Source organism: Uloborus diversus, chromosome 6 (assembly GCF_026930045.1).
Source record: "Uloborus diversus isolate 005 chromosome 6, Udiv.v.3.1, whole genome shotgun sequence".
Lineage (NCBI taxonomy): Eukaryota > Metazoa > Arthropoda > Arachnida > Araneae > Uloboridae > Uloborus > Uloborus diversus.
The window spans coordinates 129,926,350-129,944,229 of NC_072736.1; the positions used below are offsets into that span (position 1 = coordinate 129,926,350).

The window sequence follows — 17,880 nt, forward strand, 5'->3', positions numbered from 1 at the left end:
GCTGTAAAAGCACTTATTTTTTCGATCCCGTCCTAATAGCGATAATTGAAGCCTTGCAATTTTTTTTCAATTTTATTTATCTAGTAAGAGTTTATACTGTTCATAGAAAATTCGCGAAACTTTAAGTTTGCAAAATCACGAATATTTTCCTTCTCGCAAAATATATGACTGACTATTTATGACTATATTATTTTTCGTTAGTTTAATTTTATTTTAGTTTTTTGAACTTAACTTTTGTAATGCTCATTTCTAAATGTATACCCTGAAAGCAAAAGAGAGAAAGGAAACATTACTTACTAAAATCTATCCCCTAAAAAATTTAACAATATATCCCCTTCAAAAGTTTTTCTTCTTGCACCACTAGTCCTCAGTAACAGTTTTCATCATAGTCAGGAGGCTCTATTTACTGTTATGTATTTTGTGAAACTAAATGTTCTTTAAATAGAATATTTAGTTTCCTCTCAGATGACAGACTTCTGATAGCAGTTACCAATTCTCAATCGTCTCTAATCCGGAGCCTCCCCCCCCCCCGACTCTTATTTTTGCAAAAACTTGCTCAAATTTTCGTTTGAAGACGTTTGTTTCGTTTCATTTTCTGGAGACCGTGTGCGGTTTATAGGACCTCAAAGTCCCCCCCCCCCCCCCCCACGATCCTCATATCCTTACTAAAACTGATTTTTTTTTTTAATTTGAAATTCGAAAAACTTTCAGGAGAAGATCTGCCGGTCTCTGGAACTCTGTTCTACTTTTTTCTGACATCACTCCCAAAAGACAGTCTAAAATTACTTTCTTAGAATTTGAAAACTTTTTGTGCATTCTTTTCCGTCAAAGTGATAAATTGCGCATAAAGAATCTCAGAGCAAAACTTAGGGCAGTAGCCAGGGGAAGCACCGTCTGCCCGGTGACTTTTTTTTCTTTTTTTTTTTTTTTTGCCTCCTCTAAGCAAATATTTAAAAGGGGGGGAATACACCTTCGCTATATTAAATTGCGTGAGATTTTTAAAATTTATTTATTTTTAGCCTCTGGAAAAAATGAATGAACAAAACTATTCTGATTATGTTTTCGAACTAACAAATCGGTCCCGAAATGTGTATTAAATCGCCTTCAATAAACCTGGCTTTAAAATATCATGCACCCAGTGTCGTCTCTTTATTAGTTTTCTTTTCCTGCGGAGGTAAGCATAGTAAAAGTTAAATTGCGCAGCCATTATGGTACACGTGCGAGCTCTCCGCTGTCTCGAAATGAAGTGCGCCGGGAAATAACATGTTTGGAGAAATGACATCGGTGTAGTGGAAAAACAATGCAATAGACGACACGATAACGTACTTGTCGTTGCATTATTTACCGACCGATTCAGTCGTTATCGTGTCGTTAAGTGGGAAAGCGCCCTATCACAGCACGAACTCACATCAGTTGGGCAGAACATGGCACCGTGTCGTGTCCGTTTTAAGTGTTGTGCCAGTTTTAAGTGTTGTGCCAATGTCTGTTCTCTCCGTATGAAAGTTTATGCATTAAGACAGGGGCTCTCAAACTTTTTCAATTCGCGGCACCCTTTGAAGGATATGAATTTTCTCGCAGCACGCTATTCTATCTGTTTACTTACACATGATTGATGTCATGGACACCACGCGGAACCCTTCGCCTCCTCTTAGGGCACCCCAGGGTGCCGCGGCACCCAGTCTGAGAACCTCTGTACTAAGACATTATCACGCTCTCTTAGTATCCTCGCAAACCAACATCCTCTTAATAAAGTACTCATCCGTACCAAAGGTATTCAAAATATGATTACAGGCAAGTTTTAGGGCTATAAAGGAGTTGACGTCTTTGTTAAAAAAATAAATAATAAATAATTAAAACAGGGCAGCCATAACAGAAAGTTAAGATAAATGAATCATCGGGTATTGACACAATTTTTACTGAAAGCAATAAAACTTACAAGAATGGATGACGCACGGAAAATTTGCATATACTACTCATCAAATTTTAAGGCATTTATGCATGAAAAAAATATTAAAAATACTTTAAGATAAATCACCAATAAAACTAATAATTAACGTAAGTAAAGTACAAATTTTGAAGAAAGTACTACAAATAGCTATTTCCATGCTTCAGTGACGCACCTTAGAATATAAACACCCATTTATATCCCCATGAGGTTGATGTAGGTGATAATCGGAATATACACAATCAAATTAGAAGCTTAAGAAACAGCAGTACTCAATCTATGACCCATAGCTCACATACGACCAGCTGAATCCCTTAAATTTAATCTACAACCATTTGAAAAGAAAACAACGTGCAAACAACCGAATTTATGTAAAATATCCACGAATGTGTGCGTTACGTGAAAATTTACTTTACCAAAAACTAGGAATTGATTCTAGAGTATAGCAAGCGTGCGGCAGACGGAAATATATAAACTGTTCAATTAGAAAGGAAGGTGCGATTAATAACTAAATGTTTTTAGTAACTTTCTATGTGTCAAATAAAACTAGCTAAAACCAATTAGTTCGCATATGTAGACTTTCTGAAGAGGCAAAGGTAAGGTCAGTAAACTTTAAGAACAACTTCTTTTAGTGTCATTTTCAAACCATGTTGCAGTCTTTTCTCACCAATTGTTCAGTTACAAAATACACCGCAAATTTGACAATAAGAGCATATTTCTCTTCCCCCTTCTTAGTATGTACAATTTGAGGAACCATGTGTCGTCGCTTCTGTCTGTTTCCTTTTGCGATAACTTTTAAGAGTATTGTAGGACCAGAAAATAAAAATTAACTCGCTCCAAACATCTTCGCAAAAGATATCTTTTAGTGCCCCTCCTATTTCGGTTAGTTTAAAACTTTGAATCAATTCAGAAGGGAAAAAAAACATTTACAACTTTTCATCTGCGAAAATAATGTTGACCTTGAACTTGTGAGGCAAATTTGTACATGACATAAATGATAGATTATGCATCTCAAAATAAAGTTGCAGTAATTATTCTGCTCTTTTTGCTTTCTATTTCGTTAACTTCCGTTAATTATACGCTCAAGACTCCTAGTTCTTTTTCCAGCAGGATGCCTGATGGGCGTTATCTAGTATAGTAAACTAAACGTTTAAAACCATTTTCTCTTCACGATTGAACTGACGTAGACTAGACAAGTGGGTGGCAATTAGACGTCGTTCTTTTTGTTTCTGAAGATCAGTCTGAGTCTACGTTCGAGCGGTAAGTACAAATTATTTTCATGCTTCAGAACATCAGAAAACTTTTAGAATAGGGTAGACCGGAGCACATTTAGGCGGATTTTTTTTTTCAATGAATTTTCTAATTTTTACGTTTTAACTTAGGAAATTTGGACACTGCGGTTTTATGAAGCAGTTAATGGAGTCAAAATTGGTACATTCAGTTGTTGCTCAGTTTGTGTTTTAAACGGTTTTAAAAAAAATATTTTCGAGTCCAAGTTGGTTGCGTAAACTTTCCACGGACACGGGGCACGTTTACGCATATTTATTTTGACACCTAACGTGGTTCTGTTAGTGTTTTGAACATAATGTTCATACCATCGTTAAAATGAAGCAAATTTATGACACACTGAATAGTGTTAAAAGTAAAAGCTGAACGGGCATGAAGACTACATGATTGTAAGCTATAAGATATGAGTTTGTAACTCAAAAAATTAAATGGTGATTTTCAAAACTAAATAGCCTGAAAATACTTAACAGTTTTGAGACAGTTCGCAGCAAAGAAAGCTTTAGGGCTCGTTTAGAAGTAAGACACAGTAAGAACGTGCGTATAAAGGTGCTCCGACGTCAAAGCGTAACTTGCGTACGACGTAAACTTGCCCCGTCGCCAAGTTTGAATTTATTTTTCACGTGCAAAAAATTTTAATAATATTTCAGTTCATACAAATGCAATGCTCTAAAAAGGACAAACTTCTGATGATTTTTATATGTTTGTTCTTTCTTCACGAAGAATTATTTCTTCGCAATAAGCTTCAAAACGTTCAACGCAAAATTTACTCAACTTGGTAGAAAACAGATTCTTCTTTCTGCATGCTGGACCGAAGCTCGACTGTTGCTCAAAAACTTGTGAGAATATGTGCTAGGGAGCAGCATCAATCTGTTATGACTATTGGCTCTTCAGTTATAATTCGTTTTGAAAAATGGCACTGTTTAAACGTGCCCCATGCGTAAATGTGCCCCGGTCTACCCTCCATTAGTAAGTTTTAATTCCTTTGAGCATTTTTTTTTAAAAACATGCTAAATATTCCTTCAAAGTCCTTTTATGACCAAAGGATATAAATGTCTTCTTTGCTCAAAATTTATTTTATAAATTATGGAATGCAAACAATTTACAAATTACATTTTTTCATGTTTCTGGCGCATCAGAATCTGAATGCTGGTAAAAAGAATAAGTTATTGCATAAAAAAACACTTTAGAATTTTATTTTGAAAATGTTTTCAACAGATCTTCACGTCTGATTTCAAACTGTGATGCTTATATCAAGATTACTTTTTAATAAATTGAAGATTATATCAGGTGATGACATAAATTATCCAAATATTTCTGAATTGTGAACCAAACAAAACATTTACAAACAAAAGAAAATGACTTTGAGCAATATTTTGACCAATGAACAAAACATTTGCACAAAATATACGGAACCAGTTTTCATAAAACTTGACACACACAATATTTACGTCACCACCAGTGGAGCACACAATGTGAGGGTCCAGAGGGTCCGAACCCTTCTCGTCGCCCTTGAGTTTTTTTTTTTTTTTTTGATTGACTAATATCTATTGACTTTTTTGATTGATAATCCTATGTATGTAGTACGTAAAATAAGTCCAAGCGAAGGAAACAATAATTTCAGATTTAAAAAAATGAACAAATAATATTTCTTTTCTCTTTCTTCCCCTGCAAAATCGAACTGTATGTGAGCACAAGTTGTTCTATAACGATGATTAGTAAATGGTATTTTAATTAAGTATTTATCGTTCATAAATTAATTAACTAATGCTAAGTAACATTTCAATATTTTTCAAAAATGTTTTTTGTTCCCCACATAAAATCAAAAGGATATGTTTGAATGCATGTAGGAGTTTGATGGAGAATGGTGGATCTTTGATCCTAACCCCCCCCCCCCCCCCCCCCACTCCCTTTGAAAATTTCAATGTGCGACAATGGTTACCACTCAATAGCATTATGAATAAAAAATTCCAATACCCTACAGCAAAAATGTGGTGATTAAAGAGTTTATCTACCATTTGTAGCGTTCTAATTTAAACAAGTAGCCGTATCAAGGAAATAAAGCCCATCCTCTTTTCTAATAATGATAGCAAAAGTACGTGGATGTCTGTCCTTCTATATTTTATGTAAACGAGCATAATGGCACGCGTGAGGAACTTGGCACGTAAGAAAAGTTCATGATGCGCCAAAATTTAAAGCAGCAATGAAAAAAACATACGAATAAAACTGGGAACACATATGTGAATGTATGTGCGTCATTTTCACAAATCAACGTGTCACGTAGAGTCTTAGCCACATTTGGCAAGGAGGTTTTTGGTACTCAAAAATTAATGCAATATGGTTTTTCATGTTTTATTATTATATATTGGTCATATTTCATATTGGTTTTTTCATATTGGTCATATTTATTTAAAAACATTGTTAGAAAAGTTATTAACATACGAAAAATTAATCATTTTCACGTGACATAATAATTATGTTACCCTCACCTGGCGAAATTAAAAGCTCTAATTTAGCATTTGCTAAAAGAAGAATGTCCTTGACCGCAAATAGCCAGCGTAATACAGAATAAAGTGAAAAACAAGCTAATGGGTTCGAGTAAAATTCAAATAATACTGCAATCAATTCTCTTTGCACTGCTACAAAGCGTGCTTGTGCCAGTCGTTTTAGTATTTCCTCTGTTAAGTATATATTTTTAAATTTTAACATTACCTAAATGTACGTTAGTACAATGCAATGTTTATTCTGTGAAGACTTCTCGAATTACGTTTAAGTTCTGGTAAAGAGAACGCGTGATGTTGTTTTTATAGGTTATGTATGACTTAGTCACTTCTCTGCCGTTACTCCTCTGGCAGTTTGAAAGCCAAAAGTGTAGCCCCCTAAAGGCATATTTAGCCCTGGTTCCAATAACACTCAAAAAAGTTCAAACATCATCTGACCTTCACCTTTGCAAATAAAAAAATATCGACAACTAGTGAAATAATGAATGTTAAACTAAACAGAAAATTTTTCCTTGGGAACGCGAAAAGTTTATTTACCATATATTCACCCATATACAGCCACATATACATATTACCCACAACCGCTGTGTACCCACCACAGATTTTGGATGCTTTCTTGTTCCACATTTTCTCGACCCACTGCGCATCGTGCATGCCTGACTAATACAGAAGGGCATGTTACTTTGTTTCTAATTTATTTCCCCTTTGAAATACCTTTAACCTTTTCAGGGTTAAAATGGCTAAGTTATCCTTTATTTTCTTCGTTTTGCTGCCTGTGTTATTTCTCACCTGCAGAGCTGAAGAATCAGAAGTAAGAATGGAAAATCTCCAAGCTGGATTCTGGAATCTGCCTCAAGTGAGTCTGAAAACATTTACTATGTAAACAATTCCTTTCTAATTTTAATTCAATCAAGGAAGTACAGGAATTACTGAATTTTAAATTGATTGCCATAGGGATCTAGGAAATGTTGCTGTATTTTAACAGTAATGAGGTTGTAGGAAAGGAAAAGTACAGATTAGCATAAATAATTCATAGACTAACTCAGTGGTCATCAAGCTTTGATCGGCGTATTTCTGAGGTTCTCCGAGTCTGTATGAAAATTAGAAAAAAAAACTGTTTCATAACTCATTCACAAGTAGTCGATTAGCGTTATTAACTATAGTCAACTCTCGATAACTCGAAGTCCCAAAGGAACGGCTAAAACGTTCGAGTTATTGGTAGTTCGAATTATGGGAAGTTTCCACAGCAGTCTCAAGAGTTTGGGACCCGATGAAGACTTTGAGATAGAGGAATACTCGAATTATAAACTTCGAGTTATTGAGATTCGACAGTATTTTAGTTATGCAGGGGTTCTCAAAGTTGTAGCTGCAAACTTTTCGGGGAGACCATCTTGCTCTGATAAATTGACTTCCACGCCGTTGAGACTTAAGCGATTCCATTCGGTAAAATAGGAAAGAGGAGTTGTTGTCCTGGCACCAATCTAAGAATTTCTCATTTATTAGCCCAAGGGAAAATGCTCTCGTCCAAGGCTAAAGATCTTGTTACCAGGGTCTGACTATAGATTAAATCTAAAAAGCAGTGATTCCCCACCTTTTTTACGTCGCAAAACATTTTTTTTTTCAGTTAAACAAACCGCAACCCCATGTGTGTACAGAAAGGGGTGTCAAATTAATTCAGAAATACAATAATGTTCTCACAAAAGATGAAAGTGACCGTAAGAAATATCCTACTGTTACTAAATCCTCACTGAAAAAAAATGTTAAACGTTCATTTTCTCCCACTGTGATTTTATTCTATAAATATTTTTTTGTCATTATAAAATATATTTATTCTTTAGACGCTATTGCTTTGTCTATAAAAAATTAAAAATTTTACAAAAATCACAAGATTTCTAGGACTGATCGAACTTCAAGGCATTTGAGGCACCTCTAGAAATGGTTCAAATGAAAAGAAAATTTGCACAGCCTGTTTTTTTTTTTTTTTTTTTCATTGGAACATAAGATAATGAGCGCAATGAAATTTTAAATTTTGAAAACTGCATTATAGCTAAGGACCACCCTAGAACCCCTATAACTGGAGAGGTCGACGCATCCGCCATGTTGGCGCAAACGGGAACAAGCGTACTTATCGCACAACAAGGAAATACAGAAACAAAGACATTCCGTAGAACACTGCAACATGTTAGCAAAGGTTACAGAGCATTTATAACGTAATGATAGTAAAATCATGAGAAATAAATCGATACTTTCCACAAACAAGCGAGCTCCATTTCCGGGCTGCCAGTCACTTCGTCGGCTATTAATCATACATTCCTTTCTTCTGGAGCTGTTTGCACAATTAACAGCCGAACAGCCGCCCATTTGACTCAATTTAACATATGCCAAAGTAATATAAACATCAGCAGTAATGCTATCGCTGCGAAGCAATGGATCAAGTTTGGTCTGAAACAGCGGATGCGTCGGCTCCTCCACTATAGGGGGCCTTAGGCCATCCTACTGTATAACCAATTCAAATAGGAAAAAAAATCAACTTGGGTTCTAATAAATTATTCTCTGTTTCTTTTGGAGCAGCAGAACCCATTTCGAGAAGACCTTGAACGTAATCCAGGGACATTGTTGGGACAGTTCACAAATAATGCGGATATACAACGAATGAGGCAAGGATATTTACGAGACGGTGTGAGACCCACAGCAGAAAGCTTGGAAGCGAGAAGCAAACGGGCTGCCAAGCAAGGGACCAATTGATTCATATTCATTCGAAAGGTAAGTCAACGAATTCAACCTACCGTCAAAATATTTTTCTTCCGCCATTCATTCGCTTGAATTTCATGCATTTGAAGTTTTACAAAAGCAAATGTATTGGCTTCTTTAATAATAGAGGGAAAAGTAAGAATGATCTTAGATGCACAGATTGGGCCTGGGGTGCACCCCCTAATATCAAGGATGCAACCGCCTAAATATGGCGAAAACACCCCCCCCCCCCAAAGCAAGAGCCTTTTTCCCTCCAAATGAGAAAAACACCGCTCAAAACAGCCAATGTCATTAGCGCAGTTTGCGCCGTGACCCCCACCCCCACCCCTCTAGGTGGGCCCTCCTTGTATGGGGCCCTCTTTTTAATATTTAAAGTATTTAGTTTCGACCAAATGCAGAATAACCTCGTTTATTCGAACTAGCTGAGAACAACGGAATTCCGGGTGAAGGAAAATCCGGGTAGTGAGCAAAACATTCTTAAATGAACAGACTTACCATTCATTACAAACAAAACTACGAAGTACCGTTTCTCGCAAGCACTTTATCATTAACATTCAAGCTGCTGTGGTGTTCGACTAACGCTCCCAGACTTCATCCGGAAATAGGCACCGGTCGCAACTCACACCGGTGCAATCGCAAGCGTTCGGAAACGATCGAGTCCCTAGAACTCAACCGCTTTGACCGCTTGCGGTGGCATCGGTGCTACCGGTGCCTGTTTCTGAATGTAGCCCAAGTAAGTCATATTGTTTGTTAAATAAGAACTATACTTTAGTGTACGTTTTATGCAGGAGTTGTACGCTTGATCAAAACAAAAACAGAACGCTTGGCTTTTTTATAGTTCCGTTCTTGAAACCACAATTTTTTTTTAACTCTACAAATATGATACGGATAAACCGGAGATCCGAATAAATAAGAGCCGGATAAACGTGGTTCTACTGTAAATGCTTTGAAGAGAGCTTTCTAACTGCAAAGCAGTGAGGTTCAATCTCATCTTGGGCACAAAGACTAAGTGCTTGACAAATTGCTCGCGAGAAACACCCAGATTTTTCCTGGACCTGGAACAAGGACGGTTGGGTGTTAAATGTAAAGTTGTATGGTTTGGACGGAATGTGTTAGGCAGGGGGCGCACCCCCCTAAATATCACGAAGACCCCCCAAGCAAGAACCCCTCCCAAACAAAAGAAAATTATACCCCTTAGAACACCTCCACACCTAAAATATTCAAGGGCACAGTCTTCAGCATGACCCTCTCTCCTCTAGATGCCTCCTCTTCTGTTATGTGCCAAATGTGGGCGATCCGGGATTGTGCTAGACGAGAAAAGCTGGTTATGTTTGCGAGTCCTGCAAATATTTTTTCTGAAATAAATAAATTATCTACCATATTGCACAGGATAAGACAAAGTTCGGGTACCAGGTGCCCTGGGCGGTAAAATAAATACCTTAGCGACTAGTTTTTTTCAGAACAAGAATCCTTCAGAAGCCATGTTAGACTGGATTTGTCTATAAGCTCTGAGTAATAATTTTCCTGGCTCCAAAGAATTTAGTTTTTGTTTGTTTCTGGTTCGACACACAAAGGAAGGGGGTTTTACATTTGACGTGTCTGTGTATCTGTCTGTGGCATTCTAAAGCCTAAACGGATGGACCGATTTTGAAAAAAAAATTGTTCCAAAGGAGAGTTGATCCAGAGTGTTCTTAAATAGGTTGCGTCTTTGGATGACATTAATTAACGAAGATATTAATAAAAAAAACCTCTAAAAGTTTTTTTGCGATTTTTGCAGTGAAAACATATTTAATATTTTTAAAATTTAGTACCAAAATAAAGAGTATTTCTTCCTGCGTTTGTTGGAATGTGTTTGGAACTTTCATAATTTATAGAATTTGAATTATAATAATTTTTAAAGCAGATTTTAAAAACGGCAAAGCCTTTGTTCACGCCATTGGTAACCGAATTCATTGCTGGCCGACAAGGAAATTAAAAGCATAGACTAATAATAAGAGTAGACAGAGCTATGGCAACCCTTTTGCTGCTCATAAACCAAACCATGTGACTGGTGGATATCCTAGCAACAGCGGGCGTTGATCGTAGCAGACGATCAACGCGAGCCAGAAATAAAATAAAGAGAATTGATGAAACACGGAGAATTGATGAAACACGGATCTTTTATGGAGTCTGATTTGTAAATTTGCTTTTCTAAGTTGTAAATATTTTGTTAATATAGTGAGTTTTTCGTTTAGATAGTATTGTGCATTTTCTTTATTCAATTTTAATAACTCTCTAAGCAATTAAAGATGCAAGCGCCCAAAAAGAATCGGCAAACGGTAAGATTTTTACCTACAATTTCAATTTAAGATACGGATTAGTACATTTTTGCGTTAACGCAAAACGTTTACGCCATTACGTTTACGCCAACGCTGACGTAGTAGTTCCGAATGAAATTAAAGTTACTGAAAACTGTGATCAAAAACTAATTACTAATGTCAAAATAATGCATAACTAAAAGAAAAACAGTTCAATCATCTCTGCACCTGGGGAAAAAATTATAATAAAAACACATTACGTCTTAAAATACATGCCGAGTGCCAAACTATAGATAATCCTGCCAGCTGGCAACCATGCCGCCAAAGTTTTCGCCGAGCCTTCCACCAGTCACATGATGTATCCATGAACCAATTTTTTCATCAGCAAGTCTGGGGAAGCTCGGTCTACTCTTATTATTAGTCTATGATTAAAAGCAATGATTTAAATTTTTTATCTGTTGCCAGTTTCTACTTGTTAACAAATAAAATACTTGTAATCGATTTTTAATAGTATAAGGCTTTCAAAGGGATTTTCAGTTTTCTCTCTTGATTCTACATTTGCGACTCAGTCTTAGGTTTTTTAAATTTTTTATTTTAGTTACATCTGAAAAAAAGTTGTTTCTCGAGTAACGCAGTGTCAGTGCAGCGAGTAAGTACAACGGAAATATAGGAATTCTGTAAAATATGTTTCTTTGCTTATACAGTGTCAGTGCAGGAAATACAACAACAAAAACAAATGAATTCTGTAAAAGTTGTTTCTCGGCTAATGCAGTGTCAGTGCAGGGAGTACAACATAATAATGTAAGGAGTTGGGGGTATAAAGGAATTCTGTAAAAGATGTTTCTTTGCTAGTGCAGTGTCAACGTAAGGAAAACAGCAGTAAGAATAAATGCATTTTTTTTTCAAGGGGTTCAAAGTTACCCTATGTGGCATAGTTTTTATAATTTTTATGTTCATTGTTTTATCCTATTAAAAACAGTTGAAATTATTTTTTCCACTTTTTTGAAGTTCTCCATATATTGCTTTTAAAAATGTAAAATTTCATTTTAGATTTTTAAAAGCTTTTCGTAAATCTTCGTTTTCAAGTAACAAGCACATACTTACACTTATTCCTCTTATAAATTTCCGATTTATCATATATACATATTACAGTTACTTTTCCTGGGGGGCTTTCTTATAAAATTCAATTTTCTTTAATTATATTTCTTACAATTTTATTAAATTATTCGCTTTTTGTTTTCTTGTACTTTTTTCCTATTTCAGGGGTTCCCACCTAAGGGGGGGAGAAGTCATGGTGCAGACTGCGCCATTGAAATTTTAAGGGGCGTTGTTTTGAGGAGTATTTTCTCATTTTGGGGGGGGGCTCTTGCTTTTGGGAGTGTTTCCGCGATATTGAAGGGGGTGCGCCCTTGCCCTTAGGGGGGTGGGCACCCCTGCCCATTTTAAGCAAAATTTCACATAACATCGATAGTACATTATTAAGAGGATTTAATACATATTTACTTTTTATATAATTTTAAAGCTCCTTTAAAAAAAAGCTAAAGAAGATGAAATTTATATAAAGTTCGTACACAACTATTAGAGACCCTGGAATTATTCTTTCAAACAAAATGAAATTTAAGGCTCTCTCTGCTTCAAAACCCGATGACTCTGCTTCTGAATTATCAGCAGTTGTTCTCTAAAAATACATGTCTGATTTTTCTTACATTAAAATTCTAGATTTTCCTCGTTTCAAAAACGTCCCTTCTTAAAAGAGAAGAAAAAAGAAAAAGGAATAAAAACCTCTATTTTCCCCTAACAGTGAGAAAATATCGTAACTTAGAACTAAATAATTTCACGAGATTTTCTTTTTTTGAAAAATTAATTTTTGTTATTTATTTTGACACAAAAAAAAAAAGAAAAATGAAACAGTTAAAAAAAACTTTACCTGAAACAATTAAAGGGAGAAACATATGCTTAAACAATTAACGTAATGGCAATGCAAAAATGCAGAATTTAGTAAGTCCTTTTCTTAAAATCATTTTCACTTTATTTACCATTAATAAATGGTGACTCGATTAAAACAATTTTGCAGAGAAATCTTTAACTTTATTAAGGCTCATGTGCATTGGAGTACAAAATGAAAAGGTTGCAGAAAATATCAGACATTGTAACAAAATTTTAAAATAATCTTTAGTAATAATAAAGCTGAAAGTCTCTTCTGTTTAGATTTCTGAATCTCTGCGACGCGCATAGCATCTAGACCGTTTTGCTGATTTTCATGAAATTTTTTTTCACCTCGAAGCGATTTTGCAAAAATTTGATTTTGTTCTTTTTTTTTATTATTCCAATTTTAACCCACCATTGGTGTGTTTTAACTCCTCTGCAATAATATCGGGCTAGTTACCATAACATGGACGAGTAAATTACCATTACATGGACGAGTAAATTACCATTACATGGACGAGTAAATTATCATTACATGGACGAGTAAATTATCATTACATGGACGAGCAAATTACTATAACTTGGACGAGCAAATTAACATAGCATATTGGCGTGAAATTCATCATTATTTGTTAATATTCCATTATTTGTTAATATACAGACGTAAATAAACTTTTAATTTACTACTACGGGCAAAGCCGTGCGGGTACCGGGAGAACAAAATGCAGCTGAAATTGTACTTAATCTATTTATTTATTTTTAAAGCCCAAATTTTAAAATGATTTCAGAATTTAACAATTTGCTGCGTGAAAGTGTTGCGTTCTCTTTTTATGTAACTGTAAAATTATGATATTTATTTTTCTTCATGTAGTTGAAAACTTTCGTCCGGAGCGAGTCTGTTCAACTAATTTGTAGAAATGATAGCAGCCAAGTTTGTCATAAAAAATTGCACATAACTGGTAATTGACCAAGTAGCAATTGTAATAAAACTAATAAAGGTTTCCTAAAAATTTTAAAATGTGAGTTTTGTTTATTACATAACTAATAATGTTGATGTATGGTTGTTCAGACATACCTCAAAATTCCTAAAACATCATGAATTAACGTACATTACTAAAAAATTTAATTACCTGAAATTTAAAAAATTTGAACTACAGTAAAACAACGTTTATACGTTTTTGAAGGGACTGTATGAAGAAAGCGTATAAATGAAAAAAACGTATAATAGGTATTCGTTAATATGTAATAGACTCTGCATAGACCAATTTAAAAAACGTATACAGGCGTCCCTCGTATAGCACGGTACTTGTACAGCACGGTTGCGATATCATACAGTACCAAATTTGCGATTATTATAACACGATATCGATATTACGCGTCACGAAACTTGAATTTCACTTCAAGGTTTTTATATAACACGAATGTTATCTTGTAAAAAGATGGAATTTCATTTTTGTTTAATACATTTTGTTAATGTTTGATAACTCGAATAAGTTTTTACTTTGTTTTTATGAAACTTTGGTTTCGATATAACACGGTACATCTCTTGATTTACATTATTTCTAAGTCTCGTATAACTCGGTTTCGATATAACACGAAACACGACTTACGATGCATATTGACAAGATTTTTACTATGTACATGATTAATTAGCCTTAAAAAAAGTTAAAAAGTTATTTAAAAAAAAAGTCTCGTATAACACAGTTTCGATACTACATGGAATTAATCGTGTATACGAGGGACGCCTGTAATTGATAAAAACGAGTAAAAGAGAAATGTATAAACGATGATTCACTACTTCCTCAAGGGTGAAGATTGAAGAACTCATTTGGCAAAAAAACAGAAGTTGCGGGATTCAAATTGCTGAGCGTTATTTACTACTTTAAAGTTTAAAACACGAGGAAATAAGGGGCTGTCTACAAATGAAGTCACGCTTTGAGGGGGTTGGATGTTCGTGAGCGTGACATGACGCCTTTTTTTAAAGAATTTGTTATTAAAAATTGTGCGACATGTGACAAAGGCGGGGGGGGGGGGGGGTAAGGTGAAATGTGGCACTTTGTGACAAAGGTAGAGAGGGTAATCGAATGGGGCGAAAAGTGTTACATCATTTATGGACAACCCCTAAAGTGATTGCTGCTTTCAGTCTGAGACGAACATTCGGTTTACAGGCGGAAACCGATATATCTATTAGTTTGCGGGGATGCCAGTTTGCCGTTAGATGTGCGTTAGCCTTTAAATTATGCAGAGTGAATGAAGCACATTGAAAGGAACGAAACATGCGCATCAAATTATTTCCTTCTCCCCTTCTTTCAGATAGAATCGCCTAAACGTGCCAGACAGTATAGCTTGACCACGAAGAGAAGGCGGATGACCTTGAAGCGAAACCTCATTTTGTATCATTTGTAATAGGTAGAATCAACCAGAAAGCACCTAAAAGTGAGAGTCGTTTTCATTGATCCTATCTATCACAAAATAATTACAATCAATCTATTACAAACGATACAAATGATGTGTTTGCTTCAAGGTCAACCGCCTTCTTTTCGCGGTCAAGCTTTACGCTAATTTTCATCAAGCTGCCATTTTGGTGTTCTCCAGGTTTTATCCTATTAAAAATGCAAATGCAGGTAGACACACTTCGAAATCCTCCACGCAGCTAACTTTTCCTAAATGTGCTAAGCAACAAAATATTCGAGAATTCTACTTCGTTTTGCACTGTATAGCACTGAAAGGCTCTCAAGCCATAATACACAAAATAAATGTAAAACAGTAAACATCTGCTTTTTTGAGACAGATTTCTATTTACTGCATAGGATATTCCAATTAGTGAACAACACCCTCAGTGAATGAACAGCTTGTAATTTGTTTCAAAAAATGAGATTCCAAAAGTTTTTCCTTTGATAAATTGGCAGCAGTAACTTCTTATGCAACTCAAAAAAGAAAACGACAAAATATTGTTGGATTTTTCCACTGGGATTAGATGTTTTCATTTTCTGGGTTCTTGAACTTTTTACCTCCTCCTCCCTCCCTTGCCAAAAAATTTTAAATAAATAAAAAAAAAACTGAAGCATAAACACAAGAGTTATCTTTGTTTTTCCTCAAAAAATACACTTTTCAACAAAACTGTCATGTAACAAATGCTACAGTTTCTAAAGATAACCAATATCTGAAAATGAAATTGGGCTGAAAAAAAAGCACAAATTTGCCAATTACAGCAGACACGTGTTTCGGCGTTACAGGGAACGCCTTTTTCAATGAAAAAAGTAATGGGCATATGGATGAAAAGACATCCGACAAAAGACAAGAGCAGATAAGCATGCAGCTTAAAAGATAAAAATAGCGGATTAGTCAAACACCAATGAGAAAATTATAAACCGATCAGGAACCAGTAGGAATGCAAGCAAAAGCCAAGAGCTTTCTCTTAGGTACGGAACCCAGAAAGAAAGAATTCAGTTGGACAAAGATTAAGCCGAAGCTTAAACAAAAAGAAAATGTCGGTAGCCGTGAACCGCAAGAAAGGAAAAGCTGAATGGAAGAAAAAAAAATACTACGAAATAAAATAAACAGAAACAAAAATATTCGAAAAATGGAAAAATAAAGATAAATAGAAGAAAATAGGGGGGGGGTTGTCAACAAGACAAAAAAGGTAAAAATAAACAAAGGAAGATATATAAAAATGAATGGGAAAAAAAGGGGGATGGGGAAAGGACAGTATTAAAGATATGGGAGCCAAATGTTGGAAAAATATGGAACTGCTTTAAAATCATTAACTAAAAATTCGCTTGAAAGAGCATCAAAATTATGTGAAAAAACAACAATTAAATAAGTCTAGTATTGCTCAACATTGTTGGGATTCGAATCACTCTTTTGATTTTAACTCTTATCAGATTATCCAAAAATGCCCCAATTCATCAGATCTTGACTTTTGGGAATCTTTTCATACTTTGAGGAACAGTTCTAACTTAGCTTTAAGATATTTTAAGCAGCATGCTTATCTGCTCTTGGCTTTTGTCGGATGTCTTTTCATCCATAAGCTCATTACTTTTTGCATTGAAAAAGGCGTTCCCTGTAACGCCGAAACAAGTGTCTGCTGTAATTGGCAAATTTGTGCTTTTTTTTTAAACGTTGTTTTTCTTACTTAACATATCGGTTGTTTCTATAATACTAAAAGAATAAATTACTTATTTCAAACGTGTATTATTATCGTTAAATAATCATCATAATTGCTGAATAAAAGTTAGCCGATATTTTTTTTAATGATAATAAGTGCTGTAGTTGGGAAAAATACGTAGGGACGCCATTTCCCGAAGTATTTCGTTTTTTAATGTAAAAATAATGCAAATGCGTTATAAATTGGTTTCAAACCACCTTCTTTTTTGAAGAGTCCCTTCAACGGCACATCAACTCAAATACTACGGAGCATAGATGAAATACAAGCACCCCTCAAAATAGAAAAACCCTTAAAGACAACCCTTTAAAAATTTCAATGTCATAGTCCCCCCTCCCTCATCGTGGGCACCCATGATTACAGGGATGACCTGCACTATGACTGACAAACGCGTACTTTGTTTCATTTCTCGCAGTTATTCAACATTCATTTTCAATGTCTTTCTTAAACTTTGATTATGATATAATATAAACAAAGATTTACATGAAGTATAAGAAACAAACCTGGCGAGCAGTTACTGTTTACAAGAAAAATCGGTAACCAATATTAAAAATGGTTACTTTCCCTTTAACACCACTTCCTAAACATTACCCATTCATCATCTACCACGACAACGTGTCAAACATATATCAATATCAACCGTTAAATTCTTGGAAAGATTAATTATAAACCAATAATAAATAAAAGTATAAACTCACCTCTCAGATCATCCTCCGAAAGATGTAACGAAAATCTTCCCAAAAGAAATTCTGTTCAACAAACTACTGGAAATTTTTTTGATCCAAACTGATTGACACCAAGTGAGGGGAATTGCAGTCTAGCACCACTGATGAATTGGAAACGCTAACATCCGGTTTACGGGCGGAAATGGACGCATCTATTAGTTTTCAGGGATGCCAGCTTCAACAGGTGTGTGTAAGTCTCTAAATTTTGCAGAGTCACATTCATGTGAGCGGAACACGCACATCAAATTTTTACTTTTCCCCCTCATTCAGATGGACTCGTTTTAAC

At 35.2% G+C, this 17,880-nt stretch overlaps 1 long non-coding RNA gene across 4 annotated transcripts in view; it reads left to right on the forward strand.

Moving 5' to 3' along the window:
• The first annotated feature begins 3,060 nt into the window (after positions 1-3,060).
• Positions 3,061-17,880, forward strand: part of LOC129223784 (uncharacterized) — a 41,667-nt gene continuing 26,847 nt past the window's right edge. The window contains exons 1-4 of one of the 4 annotated variants that reach the window (XR_008580648.1): positions 3,061-3,205; positions 6,460-6,586; positions 8,302-8,493; positions 13,576-13,722. This is a non-coding gene — a long non-coding RNA (uncharacterized LOC129223784). Of the gene's footprint in view, positions 3,206-4,361; positions 4,382-6,459; positions 6,587-8,301; positions 8,494-11,376; positions 11,394-13,575; positions 13,723-17,880 lie in introns of those variants that run through there. The other 3 variants (XR_008580651.1, XR_008580649.1, XR_008580650.1) reach the window with 3 other exon arrangements.